Genomic DNA, 12,150 nt, shown 5'->3' with positions numbered 1-12,150 from the left:
CATGTGACCATTTTCGCTGAAGGCGATTCAAACTTTAAAAAACTTCCCCCTTGTTCCAGCTGACCCAAAGTGACGTCATTGTGCGGTCCTGAGTCCCACCACCTCTTTTCCCAGAAAAAAAGCCCTGCTCGGATGAATCACCCATTTTATGAAACCGACTTCCCATGAAGGTGAGTAAGCAACTTCAGTGCCCACCTTCCATAGTCCTCACAAAATAATCCTCCTCTGGGTTTTTAATACTATTTTCTAACTTTTTATCTATGGGCTTTAGAAATATTTATCAGGGATTTGGATGTGTTTTAAACTGATGAATTTGGACAGATTGCTTTCCTTGTAAGCTGCCTTGAATTCAGGGTGGGTTGCCCATGTTTACATAAGGATGTGAATAAAATATAAATGATAAAATGACTCTTTTTATTCTTTTTCAATCTCATGGAGAGGTGAGAAGACTCACAAAACCAAACACTTGTATAAAATCTTGTGAGTCTGGAAAATCAGTTTGCCTGACTACAGAACCACCTTTTTAGATAATCCAAGAGGGATAAATAATTGTAAGTGGACAGGACTACAAATAACCCCACATATCGGGAGTGATACATATCACTAATCATGGATTTTAACTAATTAAGAACCACAAGGTTTTGGTTAATGTTGAGGCAAGGTGGGATCTTTATTGAACTCCATACGTAGCAAAGCTACAGAGATCTCTGACTGCTGTGGTTGGAAATCCCTGGTTAAAACACGGATGTCAACTCACCACGACTACAAGGCTTACTTGATTTCTGTTCCTGCATATTTGCTTAAATCGTGCTAACTGTAAGCGGGCATGTTTACTTCTTCTTTTTCCACCCCAATAACTTGTGGTGTCATTGCTGATTTCTGGATGATTCCAACACAGATGTTGCTGGTTAGACGTGGGCTAAATCAAATTCAGCTTTGCCCTGTTTTGCGGTAAACTTGCAGGGTAAGAGAGCACCAATGCACTCTGGAAGACTCTCGTGTGTGGAGAAAGGACAGAAAGCCACTTATACACACACGTCTTATCACAAAATTACAATATCCTTAGCAGTACAACATCAATGGATTCAAACAGAAAACATGACTTACACATGTCTGAATAACCATATGCCCAGCATTCTGTGGGTTTGTTAAAATACAGGGTTTCCGCCACCCCCTTAATATACTCAGTCAAGCTGGCACCATGATAGAATGCAGAATTATTTCCTTATGTATCAAGAAAGTAAAAAAAGAACATTTTATGAAAAAAGCGGCTCGGAGGCTGCGTCTTATTGAAGAAAATGTCATGCCAGAACCAACAAAAGATTCTAAAGGCTCTTGGCTAATCAAGAGATGGTCAAGAAATCACTCTTCTAGAGATCGGTTTGGTGTAGTAGTTAAGAGCGGCAGGACTCTAATCTGGAGAGCCAGGTTTGATTCCTCACTCCACTTGAAGCCAGCTGAGTGACCTTGGATCAGTCGCAGCTCTCTCAGAGCTCTCTCAGCCTCGCCTACCAGGGTGATTGTCGTGAGAATAATAATAACACACTTTGTAAACTACTCTGAGTGGGCATTGAAGGGCAGTATATAAATCTAACATTATTAATGTTATTATAACTTGGCCATTCCTGCAGCTCATTGGCTACCATGATGCAGAGATACACAATATGTGATGGATTGTGAGGAGGTCCGTTTTCCTAAGGCGATCCAAGAATGAAATGAATACCATCAAATGCCGTACTGTGACGCAGCCACAAATGCCTTTTTCTGGATTACTCCGGTCAGGCCTGATTCAGATATAGGTGTGCACTTAAGAAGTCCGAAGTGCCTAATTAGCTTTCCTATATCAAACCATTTAATTGCTGACAAGAGGTATGCCTTGATAATTTTTTAGGTTCATTACCAGGTATACTACACAAGTAATACTATTACAGAATCTCCACTTCCAGTCTAAGTCTTTATTATTAAAAAATGATTATTCAGCATTCTTAATATTAGCTCAATCAACAGGAAATCATACCTTCCATTGTAACTACACAGATCATTAAAGGAGAGCAATTACATGAGTCCGAGAAAGTATCTCACCCAAAGATAAGCAGGTCATGGGCTTTTTCAGCCCTGGCTCCAAATTGCTGAAACTCTCTGTCTAGTGACACCAGGGCCCGGTCGGATTTACTATCTTTCTGCTAGGCCTGTAAGACAGATGTTCCACCCGGCATATGGTTGATGCTAGGCTAGGCCTCCACCAGCCTGGACAGAGGAGGAGAACGGAAGATCAGATCCCTCCTTATTAGAGGTGTCCACCATCCAGTTTTAAATTGGCAGATTGATTGCTCCGATTAGTTGACTGTTGCTACCTTGTACATTTTAACATTATTTTGTATTGCTGTGCTGTCCGTTGATTTTGTGCAGGGAGGGAAGAATAAAAGTCGAAAGTAATAATTAAATAAAAATAAAGAGCCCCTTCTAGGAAAAAGCTCCCGATTAATTCTGCTTCTTGTATTTGTAGGGTTTCAGAATCTTCTCCTAATAATAACTGATTGTCCCCCTTGATAAGGGCTCACATTCTTGGCTGACTATCTTATAACTTCAAATGCAAGACAAGGTTATCTATATTTTAAAACATTTTCTCAAAGTAGATAAAAATGGTTGGTTAGTTCTTGCTAGATTTTATCTTAACAAGGTCTAAATAAAATTATTGAGTATAAGTTTCTCATACGTATGAATATCTTTTGGCCCTCAATCTATATGCCTGTTCTTGGATTATATCTTCAACTTCTGTGAAGTTAGACTTTCCTTACGTTCTCTGATGCTCTCTGCACCCAGGCCTCAACACAGAGTGTCCATTGATATGGGTTAGACAGCTAATCTACGCAAGAACATACAGCTTTGTTACTCCTCTGTTTCATGCCCCTCTCCAAGGCTGTTCAGTTCTAGGCCTATAGACTACTTTTGTGGCATAGGCTAGCCCATCTTCTATGATCTTTATGGTCAAATCCAGCAACAGTTCCCCTATATTTCTTGCTATATCCGTGACAGCCTCTTTTGCAACCTGATCATATGTTTGTTTACTTAGATGTAAATCTCACCGATCTCCATGGGACTGACTCCCAAATATGTACAATAACTATAAAAAGTTTGGGAGGCGAGGTCGTAAAACAATTGCATGTGGTTGCTAGAAATCATTTAAACTTTTTGCAAATGTTGCATTGTGGTAAGATCTCCTTGGATATCTGAGTGTACCAGAAAACAGCTGCAGTCGGAAGCTCTTTCGGATGGGTTTGGCCACGATCATGTTCCTAAATCAGTTGGTATTTGTTCTATCCGATACCCACAGTGTCAGCCTAATTAAACCGAAGTTTTATTAGATGTATTTATTAGCTTACGCTAAGCACAGATTAAACAAAGCCATGCACTCCCGATATTTTGTAATCAAGATTGCACCATTTAATCCTAACAAGGCACTGTAAATATATGCTGATCTTTCTCGGAAAGTGTCGGTGTCTTTTCCATTTTGAAGCAACATTTTCATTTCTGTGTGATCTATGCACACAGATCCTTCAAAGAGTCCTTTTGGGGCATGCCAGTTTGCATACTGGGAGTTTAGCAACCACGTGTAAATCCTCCTGATAGGCACAGTTGCCATGTCGGGTGAGCAGGGGCAAATATGCATATTTACCATGCATGTACATCCTTTGGTATATATGAAAAACACGGTGGTCCGTTTGAGCATACGGAGCTTTACGTAAATATGGGCAGCGCACCTGTTCATACAACATAGCGACTCGCACGTATTAGGGAGGATCTACTCCCCTGAACAATTAGGAAGTGAATTGGCTCTGCTCTCAAATCTCCAGGAATTTCCCTGTGCAGAGTTGGCAACCCTAAAGAATGTGTGGTTAAGACAGCCTAGACTTTCTGCCTACAAGCAACACACCCCTAAATCAACAATCTGTAACTCACCTTTTGTGTCACTGTAAACAAATCATCATAATCCCGGTTTTAATATATATGTTTTGAAAAGGAATAGGGACAGCTAACTGCTGCAGCCTGGGGTGGAGGGGCACTGTTCTCTAGGCAGTGGCCTGGAGGCAGGTATGCGTTTTGTGCCATTTGATCCATTGACAGATACTCTAATAAAGTTTGTGCCTCCCAGAAGAAAGGACACCCCAGTTATGAAGGACATGTGCTCGGACACAGCTGTGGAGAACACATACAACCCCTCAAATTAAAAGCCTTCCAATGTTTTACAGGTTTTAAAAAAGAGAGAGGCAGGCTTTTAACACCTCTGTACTCAAACCAAGGATCACTGTCTCAGCATTCCCTCCCTCCACTAGGGCTGCCAACCTCCAGGTGGGGCTGGAAATCTCCCTGAATTGCAACTGATCTCCGGACTGCAGATATCGGTTCCCCTGCAAAGATTGGTTCCCCTGGAGAAAATGGCTGCTTTGGAGGGCAGACCCCATTACACCCCTCCCCCAGCTCCTAATCTCCTTGAATTTCCCAATCCAGAGTTGGCAACTGTAGTTAAAATGGAAGTTAATTGAATGGGTTTGCTATTTGCAGGATTAAACATTTCCAAGGACATTATATCTGGCTAATAAGGGTAACCTGTATTGCAGTTCTAACCTAGTATAATTAAGCAGGTTCCTGATAAAACTTCATATGTGAAGCCACTTGTTGGTTTTTTCTAGACAGCATCCTCTGACCCCGACCATTTCTCTTTTGGAAGATTTTATGCCACAGTCCTTCAGTTTGGGAGAGATGCAGCTGCTGCGTTTCCACTCTGGGCACTTTATCTGAGCTCCAGATGGTGGCTGGAGCTCGGGCCAAATTTCTGTGTGCTGCAAGAAGCGTTTTTCAGCACTTCCTCTGCAGTTGGAATACATGTGTGAAAACACAACGGCGGTTCTAAATTCGCTTGTACAGAGTTTCTTATTAGTGCCAGGTAGCAATTAGAAGGCTAGATTATGTCTTAGTACACCTGGGTTCAAATTTCCACTTAAACATCAAGTTCTTTGGGTGACCTTGTGGCCAATGGAGGAACTGACAATGATGCCCTGAACACCTTGGGTTAAAGGTGGGACTTAAATGTGAGAGGTAGGTACAGAAAGGTTGATTTACAATTGTATTTCAACAAGAGAAGTACAAATGACATCCATTTCTGTTTCCATCTGTCCCTGCTGTGCGTTGCTTTGCCCATTTCTGTAGCTGGCCATTCTGTTTGGCCATGGCTTTTTGGATCATTTTAAAACACTTTTTAAAAACATTATGCTCTATATATACATGGGGTGTGTGTGTGGAGAATTCCGTGTAAAGAAATAGAAAACACTACACGAATAAAGAATTACAGATTTCTTTTGCACAAGGGAGTAGCAAAAATGAAATGGGGATTTTTGAATCAAAAACATGGGAGCTGAGAAAGCTAGTGACATTTCTCATTTTAATCTTCCTTAACTGCACAGTCCATATGGTATTTTGGACTAAATAGCATACCTCCCATTTTCATTAAGAACATACCTTGAATGGTTTTGCTTCTCTGTTTTGGAAGGCAGACGTGAGACCGTTTTATTATCCACAAGGCCCAACCATTATTCTCTTCTTCCAAAACCGCCCTGGGAACCCGACATCACGCCTGGGAGAAGAAAGCCTACAAAAATTTCCCAGAGTTTCCCCTTGATGGGATATGGAGATTGGCCTAAATAGATTTTGCATTTATTACTGTCGCTGTCTACATAATTGGCATTTAACAACCTCCAGAAAGATCTGTGCTTTCGGGAAGCCCTTCTCCTTGTCCAAAAATGTGTCTTGAATTACTTTGGCTTGCCAGAAATAGACAAACAAACAGCAGTGCGATCCTGAATTCCCCCAATCTGGGTCCCTGTCAGTCACCCACAGCTGCTGATTTTGCATAGGGGCCAGTTAAGAGCTCCCATTTGCTCGGAACAGGGGCACTTACCCCTTGTTTTTCAGCAGCAAATGTTCCCAGGCAAACCCATCATCTATGGGGTAAAAAACGTGTTTCAGGATGGCAAAGTTGGAAGCCCCAGTCAGTTTCCACAAAAGTGGCATTTATTTACTTACCTCAGTTATTTGCCTACCTTTCTCTCCAGCAAGGACCCAAAGCAGCTTACACTGTTCTAAATGGAAGCGTAATTTAAAAAGACAAGAGATAGCAGAGATCGCTACTTAAGAAGGTTTGTCAATTTCATCTTTGCTTCCCAGAAGGCTTTGTCAATTTCACCTCTCCAGCCTAAAACTGTGTGGGATCGCAACCAGCAAGGAATGAAAATGGGCTGGAGCTGCCTTCCAGAGCCAGGCTTGGACCTGGAGAGGTTCTAATGGGCTGAAGTTTCCCTTCTGGCATTTCCCAGCCCCTTCACACAGCTCCAGTGTATAGCAAAGCCTTTTCCCTGCCTGTGGCTCTGTCCTTTTAAACTAACCTTCCTGGCTAATACTGCATCTCCAATACGTGTTCTTCACATGTCTGATGACTCATGTAGAAAGATTCTTACACAGGGATGCTCAAGTGAAAGATCTTACACGTTCTCCCATTGTGGATACACATGCACAGCCAGGGAGACAGAGTACACTCGAATATAAGACCAGAAAGGAAGTGAGTCACTTGAGCATCCCCATGTAAGATGACTTGTGTAGAGAGTCTCAAAAACATCAGCACTTTAAAGAAAGCGTGTATAATCCAGCTGAAGTCCCATTGGTTTCATGTACGAGTGTCACGTGTATTAAACCTCTCCTGTAGAAATGAACGGCATGTGAAATGTTCAGCTTTGACCAATGCGCACCTCATCCACCAACTCAGGTGCTTTCCCACCTTCTCCCTGTTCTCTGGATAGCTCTGAGTGTATGCTGTACATATTCTCTGTGTGTTTGCCTTCTTATTTCCTTTTTAATAAAAACCATTCCTGTTGAACATCCGCCTGTTTTATTTAAGAGTTCTCTAGAGGAATGGTCCTGAGTTACATTGGTAGAAGAATCTCGGTAGTTATCATCTCTCACTGATGCTCCTTGTACACTAATTCCCCCAGACTACCTATTTGGGTAACAGATTAAGAAACCTTACTAGGCAACCTGGTTCATTATTTATCTTTGTCTTCCATCTCAGAAAATATTAAAGATAAACTGTGTGAGAAAGGTGCCCTCTACTGTCCTTGTGAATTGTTTATTGCAAATCCACTGATCTAGCTGGAGAGTATGTGATGAAGGAATATGATTTAAAGTAATTTACCCAGGAGTTACGATTACTCTGGGATTTTGCATATCCCGAAGTCAAAATGCTATAAACGTAGGGGATAGCGCATATATCCGCTGGCCTGCTGTCTCTATTGGGTTGATGGGAGATCCAAATGTTTAACCTCCCTTACTCCCTCCCACATTCACACAGGATACTGCTTTTGTAGGATTCATCTTCACTGTAGCTTCCTAAGTAGCCAGTTGAGGATTTGGGAGCGGAATATGTGAGGCCAAATCACAGTGTACTTCCTCCACATGTGGCAGAAACTGTGGGTGGCACGCAAGTTATTTAAGAGAAGTGCAACGAAGGAAAACCTTTTTCAACCAAAATGTGGAGCTGAACAAAACGGTGCCCCGCAAGGATCTGAGACATCCCATTTTATTTTGGTGTGTAGGACAGCATCCTAAGTATGATAGGAAGAAGGAAGCAAAGCTAACGGGAGCCCTTCAGAGGCACGAATGGGCCACAATCCAGCAGATTATGTGAATGCGCCCCTGCCTTTCCACACACTTACTGGAATTTTCTGGGTTTCTCTGCTCCTACTGGTGCCCATTGAGCTTCCTCACAAGAACTGGAGACAGCTCAGGATTCTGAAATAGGCTTTAGGGAGCGATGAGGATAAAATCCATATATATAGATCCAGAGGAGTTAGCCATGTTAGTCTGTAGTAGCAAAATAGAAAAGAGTCCAGTAGCACCTTTAAGACTAACCAACTTTATTGTAGCATAAGCTTTTAAGTGCCACAACTTTCTTCATCACATGCAGCTGACGAAGAGAGCTGTGGTTCTCGGAAGCTTATGCTACAGTAAAGTTGGTTAGTCTTAAAGGTGCTACTGGACTCTTTTCTAAAATCCATATACACCTTCTTACTGTAGTAGTAGTAGTAGTAGTAGTAGTAATTCAGTGTTTAGCCTGCCCTCCCCACAAGTGGGCTCAGGACGGGGTACAGCAGTCTTAAAATACAATTCCAGAATGGGATAAAATACAGTACAATAAAATAGGGGGGGGGGAAATCACCAATTAAAATCATATACACAGAATCATAGATGGCCGCTTTTACATTTCTGCCCCCAACATACAAAGAGGGAGGGAAACAGACAGGTGAGATGATTACCAGCATAGGGCTCGTTTTCTTCCCTTTCCTCATACAAAGCTGCTTTACAGAAATCCATCTGACTTGGGATTGTCTGTTCAAAGAGAACAGATACAAGAGCTCCGAGGACTTCCTTCTGGCAAAGCATACGCTCCACCCATGAGCCGATGCCTCTCCTCCCATAACCCCACATTTGACCGATGTAGCTGACTTGTAGAAGATCAGAGCATTGGTCCATCCCAATCAGTATTGTCTACTCCAGTGGTACTCACTTGGGGGGTCACAGAGAGAGACATTTGCAATTACCATAAATCAAAAGAACCACCTTTGCTTTTATCCGTGGAATGAGGCCCAGACCTCCAAAAGGCTAGCAGCTTTTCTGTTTCAAGGTGGGAACCAGCTACCAAGCCCATTCCCCACCAGGCTAGGGTCTTGCCCATTTCCCTGAGTGTTGGGGGATGGTACTCAAAAGAGCCATAGGTTCCATGTCAAAGAGCCACATTTGGCTGCAGAGCCACTGAGCAAGTATAACTGGTCTACTCCCGTTAGCAATGGCTCCCCAGGTCTGCAGACGGAGAAAGGTCTCTCCCAATGTCTTTAACAGGAGATGCCAAAGATTTGAATGTGGGGCCTTCTATGTCTGAAGGACATAGCCACAGCCCCTCCTCGAGCACCTAAATGTTGTGGGCCGTCTCTGAGGAACAAGGACTCACAATAAGTGGAAGGTTTCTTATCAGGATTATTTGGCATCTGGTCATTTGTTCCTCTTCTTTCAATGTCAAACCAATCTTAACAGAACTTGAAGCAAATGCAAGCTACTGCAAGCACAGTATGATGGAAGAATGCATCTTAGCAACATACAGAGCGGCGAAGTTTTATCTTTCAACGGAAAGAGTGCACCAAACAGGACATTTCTACCAATGCATTCCCACGATGGCCTCTGGGAATTTCTCTCTGCCCTGTTCTTTACTTAGAAAACAAGTGGTTTGACTGAAAAGACATAGCGCAACAATGTAAAGGATTATTTTGTTTTGTTTCTTCTGGAAAGGCATCAAGATTCTTTGCGAGTGGAAACATTTTTGCCGGCCGCGAGCCCTGCAATCGTTAATCTGAGGAACACAAAGAGTTTGCACATGGCCTCACTAGCAAAGTTAACATCTGATTTGTCATGGAAATATTCAAAGAAAGAGGAGGGGCAGAGAATGTACCATATACCCTACAGCCTAAATAACAAGAATTATTCCATATAGTTTCTTACCCCGATTCCTAGTGTGTAAGAGAAAGAATGCTGGAATTAAATGGAAACGGAAATACAGAAAACTGTCAACATTTCTTTGGACCAAATTGTTGCTTAATACCCTTCCTTCCTACCTTTACCCGCCCCTGAACCACATGTTGTCCAGATTCGAGACTCTTATATGTGTAAAGAAATGATCCATTTCTCACTTCACACTCACCATGGCTGGAAATAATTCTGAGAAGTCAGATGCAGGTGAAGAAGTTCTAAGGTTATCGACTCCAGGTTCAGAAATTCCTGATAGTAGGGTTTAGGGAGTGGAGGGACATCAACAGGGTATAATGCCATAGAATCCACCCTCCACAGCTGCCATTTCCTTCAGGGGAACTGATCTCTGTAGTCTGGAGATCAGTTGTAATTCCAGGGGATCTCCAGGCTTTGCCTGGACGTTGGCAACTCTAAGCAGTCTGCAAGTGGGGAGAACGGATCTCAAACCACCACGTAGCCACGAAATGCATTGACTGACTTGGGCCAATTTCTCCCTCAGCCTAACCTACCCAACAGGGTGATTGTCAGGATATTTACCTGACAGAAATTGTTTACCTGACAGAAAGGTGACCCTCAGTGTAACGTCCTCCCCACAAATTATACACAATTTTTCAAAACAGGGCTGTATAATTCTTAAGGGTGACTAGGCCAAAGCCTAGGGGCCCCGCAGGCACTAGGGGCCCGTCATTTTTTTTTTGCTGAGGCACATCCCCACATAAATTACAAGTAATTGATTCTCTTATATAACCTCTATTAATAAGATAATTAACTGCTTCCTTATTGGAGTGAAATAAATTATCTCTTATATTAAAACAATTATCCATAAATTATATATTTTTAATAAATAATAAAAAATGTATTCACTTCAAAATGTTATAGTATTGAACAATGATATCCCCAAAATGTGCTTTCCTGAAGAGTTCTACTCGCTCAATAAAAATATTTTTAAAATTGTGAATAGATTTCTTCAGGAGACCCTCAAAATGGATACAGGGCTATGTACTGCAGTCTAATCCCTACCGTTCCAGGGTCAGGCTGTCAGGTGTAGTGGGGTGAAAGATTGAAGTGCCGGAAGGGGCCCAAAATACCTGAAAGCCTAGGATCCCAGCCCTGTTTACGGCCCTGCTTGAAAAGACTGAACATACTTGTTGTATGTGAATGTAAGATGACCCTGCCTTTGTGTTAACAGCATGCCTGAGGATGAAAAGTTGGTCTTCATTTAGAGTAAATATGGAATATATGCTCCTTGGACAGCACCACCTCAAAGGCAATACTGCCTAGGTATTAAACTATCCTGCCCTATGGACTCTTTGCAATGGGACTTAGAGCCATGCCAATGTTATGAAGATGGGTGGATTGCTGTTCTGCTCCTACGCCACTGGTAAAGTTCAAATGCATAAACCACAGGGTTAGGGTCTGGATCACATGGGTTGGGTTATGGAGGTAGGGACGTGTTCCCGTGATAGAAGACTTAGGGTTGCCAGATCCAAGTTGGGAAATTCCTGGAGATTTGTGGGGGGGGGGCGTGGAAACTGGAGAAGGGGATTGGGGAGTGAAAGGACCTCAGCATTGTATAATTCCATAGAGCCCACCCTCCAAAGCAGCCATTTTCTTCAGAAGAACTGATCTCTGTGGCCTGGAGACCAGTTGTAATTTCTGGGAGATCTCCAGCCACCACCTGGAGGCTGGCAACCCTGTTTCTTCCATCTTTGATGTTACGCGACGAGGGAGAGGTCACGGCTCAGTGGCACAGTGCATGGTTGGCATGTGGTTGGGCCCGCCAGGATCCTTGTATCATTTAGGCAGGCCTGTAAGACAGAGATGTTCTGCCAGGCATATGGTGGAGGCTAATTTTAGCCCATCATTGCCGAGCCTTCCACCGGTCTCCCTCTACAAGGGGTATGGAGAGTCTACTCCCGCTGGTTGCCCCGAAAGGGGCACAGTATTTTATACGTTGCTGTTTTTATGATTGATTTTGAGTTGTATTTTAGTCAATGTTGTACCTCGCCCTGAGCCCGCTTGCAGGGAGGGCGGTTAAAAATAAAATAAATAAATAAATAAATGTGGGAAGGTTAGAGGTTCAGCTCCTACATTGCTAGATAAAGGATCTCAAGTATTGGGAAAGACCTTTTTCTGGCAAGCTGCAGCTGGCAGTGCTGAGCGAGATGTTATCTTATATATTCATGGTATGAATAATAATAATATTCAATTTATATACCACCCTTCAGGATGACTTAAGTTAACGCCCACTCAGAGCAGTTACAAAGTGTGTTATTATTATTCCCAACAACAATCACCCTGTGAAGTGGGTGGGGCTGAGAGAGCTCCTAGAAGCTGTGACTGACCCAAGGTCACCCAGCTGGCTTCAAGCAGAGGAGTGGGGACTCAAACCTGGCTCTCCAGATTAGAGTCCTGCTGCTCTTAACCACTGTACCAAACTGTGGGTGAGCAGAATAACTGCTTCAGGTGCAGATAGGGGCCAGGTTCAGTCCAGGGCATCTCCTGGTAAAAGGTTTTGGGTAG

This window comes from Eublepharis macularius, chromosome 16, assembly GCF_028583425.1.
Source record: "Eublepharis macularius isolate TG4126 chromosome 16, MPM_Emac_v1.0, whole genome shotgun sequence".
In the NCBI taxonomy this organism is placed as follows: Eukaryota; Metazoa; Chordata; class Lepidosauria; order Squamata; family Eublepharidae; genus Eublepharis; species Eublepharis macularius.
Note: the sequence above shows the minus strand (reverse complement) of the source record.